Consider the following 4,770-nt stretch of genomic DNA (forward strand, 5'->3'; position numbering starts at 1 on the left):
CGGGTGTGGCCAATCCTGCCAAAATGGCCATTTTCATTACCAGTATCAAAAACCATGAATTTTGATACCCATATTGCCCAAATTTGTATGGTTCCGTAAATGTCCTCCCGGTAGAACCTTCCCACAGGGCACTGGCCACTCCGGGTGTGGCCGATATCCTACCAATTTGTTCCCGATCATTTCGGTATTCCGGGGACCGTTCTGGCTACCGTCAATAACTTCTTGGACCTCCTCTCAAGTTCATGCACCACCTGCGTGTGTGTGTGAGAGCAATAAAATTCCCAACGTAAGGTCCGTCTTTGATGAAAGTCTGATGGACACTAAATCCTCCAGAGGCTAACTTTTAGCTTAAATAGTTTTCACGGCATCTACGCAACAGAAACAGAATGTCACGCCGAGGGCTTGCGACGGTAACGCTACATTTTCGAAAAATTTTGCATTGACACCGCAGATAGAGCTTTAAGACAAAGTCCTTTGTCAAAAATAAGGCATTTCTAATTCTAAACTCAATAAATCTCAAGGAAACTTTCGCTACAGCAGGAGGTTGATCAAAGTCGTACGCCCCATCCAGCACAACGGTAGCATTTGCGATGCCAGCTCCATCTTCGCCATCCTGTGGACGTCGTCGATCAGGTACTCTGCTTGACTTGAAATTGCTTGCGAAAGGAAACGGCGCAGCTGTATCACGCCGGTTATCTGTAGTTTGTGGGACCGCTGGTTGATGAGAGCGTGTCGCACCCTGATGATCTTGTCGCACTTGACGAAATTCAAGTTCAGTTCAAAGCAGGCTTCAGGTACAAACCTTGAAAAAACAAAACAAAATAAACCACAATGTATTTATTTACAATATAATATTCAAGTCCCTTGGTGATATTCCACTCTACGTTGAATAAATTACATCCTCGATACAAAATCTGTAAATAAATCGAGTTTCACATTTGAAATGGGAGAATTTTGAGAACATAATTTGAAAGCGCAAATCAAACAGAGTACTTCTGATTTATCCGATGGACAAAGAACGAGCTTGACATAAAAAAGCAAATACAGTCGACTCTCTGGCTATCGATCTTCTCGATATCAATATTGCTCCTGCTGTCAATAAATTTTTCAGTCCCTTCAAGAAGCTTGCTTTGATTTTTCGTTCTATAATTTGATAACTCCCGCTCTCGACGGTCCCTTCAAAATCGACAACGAGAGAGTCCACTGTAGGAATAAAAAATAAAACTTCTCGACATACATACCAGTACATTCTTTGTAATGTTTCCACTTAGGCCGAAGACTCTCGGGCAGCATTGGTTTTATTGTCAGCTCCGTCAACAGAATATCAACTGCGGCTTGGCCGCTCGAAAAGATTTGAATTTTGCTATAGAACAAAAAATCCGTCCCAAACTTTACCTTTGTAGGGAGAATTAGGATTCTTCTCCTACATAGAAACCTAGATTGATATCCGGATTTCAGTCCTGTGAAATAGAAAAAGAAATCACAAGTATCGATTCCGAGAGGTAAATTTTACAAATCAGGAGCAACATATGAAAAGGGGCAGCTGGGGTCGGAATCGCAAATCTGGAAAGGTACTTTTCGTCGAAATCTGAAAAAAACATGTTTGTTTGCATTAAAATTTATTAAAAGTTTGCGTGATTTTCCGGTTGATTTGTTTTGGTTGATTCAAAGGTCAGTTCTTGAAAGTAAACAAAACTGCTGGAGTTTCACGTAGCACCCTAGAAGCAGACACTTCTGAAAACAAACGATCCGGAAAACCACTCAATTGTCTCCTTTGTGTTGTTTTTCCTCCTCGGCGGCTTCGATCCCGCTGGACGGAAGGATGGAACTTTTTTTCTAGCTGCTCACGGATGTAAACAAACGCAGCCAATACTTGCTGTGAGGATGGAAGGCAGTTCTTTTTACACTCACTTTTGAAAACACAACACACGAACGCGAAAATAGTGAAGATGCTAATAAACAATCGCGAACCGCGACGACCACGACGAAACGCACCAAAACAAGAGGAGTTTTGACTTGTCAATTTCCAGCGCAGACTTCTTTTGTTTGTCGCCGCGCGCGACGGGAGAAAACAGAAATATAAATACAAGAGAGAGAGCGCGCGCTTTGTGGACTAGCCTTTCACAACACACAAGTTTTTGCTGTAAAATACAAAACAAAATGCTAAATTCCGTATTTTTAATTTAATATCATTTTGAAAAGTTACTGAGATATAACAAAAAAAACATCGTTTTCAAATAAATTTAGCTACTTTAATGATCTTTTTCAATTTCAAGCTGTGAGTTTATCAAAAACGGAACGTTATAAAAAAAATTACTCACTCTCTCTCTCTTAACATGACCCTGCGTAAATGCTGCACCATGTCCTGTCGCGTCAGCGCGTCGTACAGTTCGTCCGCCCGGCATCGGAACTGCTCATTATGCTGTACTCCACTTTCGATTCCCTTGATCCCAAACTGGTAAGCTGAGGCGCTTCGTACACAGCCGTTTGGGACTTGGACATCACCATGTCTTGCAGCATAGGCACCGCGTCCGAAATGATTTCTGCGAAACGGATCGAATCTTCCAGGAAATTGACCTCGTTTCCTTCTTCTGGAACTCCTCGTTCAGCTTCGGGCCGTGCCGGGTCTTGACGTAGTACACTTTCAAGAACATCATGTAGAACACGCACTGCTGTTCGGTTTTCTTGAGCGCCGCGTCCTGCTATACCATCTTGTTGCGAATTTCCTGCGGCTGGCAGTCTTCCGTCCCATACTGCCTGCAAAGTTCCGCCAGGGAGAGCTTAGCGGAGAACGGATTATGCTCGAGGGAGGTTTTGATCAACGCGATCGAGTTCTTGCGCACCAGCAGTGACTTGTCCTCGAGCCGTTCGACGGTACCTTCTAGCACCTGGTGCTGCCAGCTAAGTGGAACCGCGTTCTGGCCCTGGATGCAGTGCCTAATCTGAAGCACCTTCGAGCGAACATGGGCCGAAACGTCCATCGTGTGGTTGAACAAATCATGCAGGAAGTCATCGCGCGTTTCCTTCAGCTCATCGGCCAGTTCCTCCTAGGTAAGCTCAGTCACGATGGCTTTGCCCATGATCTGCAGGACACAGTTGTGCACCACGTAAGATTCCAGGTTCCTCAGTTCGTCGGTCATCGTGGACAAATGTGGAATGATAAGCTTCGCATCGAGCATTCCCAGCTCCAGCAACTGGCTCATGTGCTTTGCCGTTTGGCTGTCGGTCGTGTCCACGTTGAGCCGCTCGACCAGTTCCTTGATCAACACCAGGTAGATCGAAGCGATGCAAACTCTTCGTACAGCAGCATCACGCCGCCAGCGATCGGCGCAATGGTGCTCCATAATCTGCAAGATTCGCACCGGATTACGCTGAAAACGAAAGATGTGTGATGATCTCAAAATAATTAAACGAAACATGTTCCAACTTACTCAACAAACGATTCCTCGCAAAACCGGCGGAGCTTCTCCAACGGCAGTTGAAACAGATTGTACAGCACCCCATCTTTCGTTGTCCTTCAGCGCCGGCACCCGGTCCGCCCGCGGCAGTTCCGACTGAACCAGCTCATCCAAAACATTCGTCCCGAACCGGAAAATCTCAATAAACAGCAGATTGCACGCGCGAAACAGGGTCCGGAATCGGCCACCACAATTATTTTGCACCTCCATTTGCAGCAGCGACAACTTTTTGTTTTGACGGTTTTGACAGATGTTCAAATGGGGGTTCGGCCATTTATGTCGATCATGTCGATTGATTAATTAAGTCGATCTATATTATGCAATGTTGGATACAAGTGGAATGCATTAAAACTTGGATGCAACCAACGACATTGAAACCATTGAAACGCATGAAACTTTTTTTTGAAAATGCAGCCCAAGCAAATTGGGTACTAAAGCCCTATGTCCATTTTTATGTACAACGGTAAAAAACACGATTAAAAACCATTTCTGATCACTTTTTTTTTCATTTTAATGCAAAAAAAAATTATTGTCATTTTAATGCAAAAAAACAAATATTGGTCGCCTTGGAACGAGCTGTCAAGTAGGACCTTTTCTGTCAAGAAGGGCCGTGAAGTTAATTTTTAAAAATTGAATTAAAAATCCATTTTAAATCCTTTGAGGTCGTTCAAAAGGTCATTGTACTCAGAAAAATAAGCTTTATCGTAGTGAACAATAATATCACAAATTTAAGCTTAATTTTAGGACCCAATTGTTGAGAATTGGTTTTGTTAAAAATAATTAAACTAAAAAATAAGGCCATGTAGTTGAATGTTGATGTCACCAACAAATTTTGGCCAGAGTAGGATGCTATGAAACTATGTTTTTTCAACTAAAATCATGTTTATACTTCATGTAGATTAAATAAAAAAAACATGGTATAATATATCAATTTCTAATTTTGTACAAACAGCTTCTTTAAAAAGAATTTTGATTAAAATCAAAAAAATATTTATGCATCAATATAGTTTATCTGAAAAGGTCATATGTACACAAACAACGTGTTAAACGAGGTGTAACACTAAAATTTTACATGTTGTTCTCTAAAATCATAAGATCTGTCAAATATTTAATTCATAATCAGGAATATGATCAAATTCTTGCAGCATTTAAAATTTAAATTAACAATTTTTCAAATACTGACTATTTGTGAAAACATAACTCCATATTTTTGAACCAACAATTTGACAAATCGTCACCATTTCCTAAAAGGTAATTTAATGTTTCTATATGGTCACTAAATCATCCTCGTTCATCCGGGATGTGTCACCAC

The 4,770-nt window shown here is 41.6% G+C and overlaps 1 pseudogene; it reads right to left on the bottom strand.

Annotated features, from left to right (window-relative positions):
* Window positions 1-233: 233 nt before the first annotated feature.
* LOC120425891 (condensin complex subunit 1-like) lies at window positions 234-3,939 on the bottom strand (annotated as a pseudogene).
* Between the last annotated feature and the right edge of the window lie 831 nt (window positions 3,940-4,770).

Source organism: Culex pipiens, chromosome 1 (assembly GCF_016801865.2).
Source record: "Culex pipiens pallens isolate TS chromosome 1, TS_CPP_V2, whole genome shotgun sequence".
Lineage (NCBI taxonomy): Eukaryota > Metazoa > Arthropoda > Insecta > Diptera > Culicidae > Culex > Culex pipiens.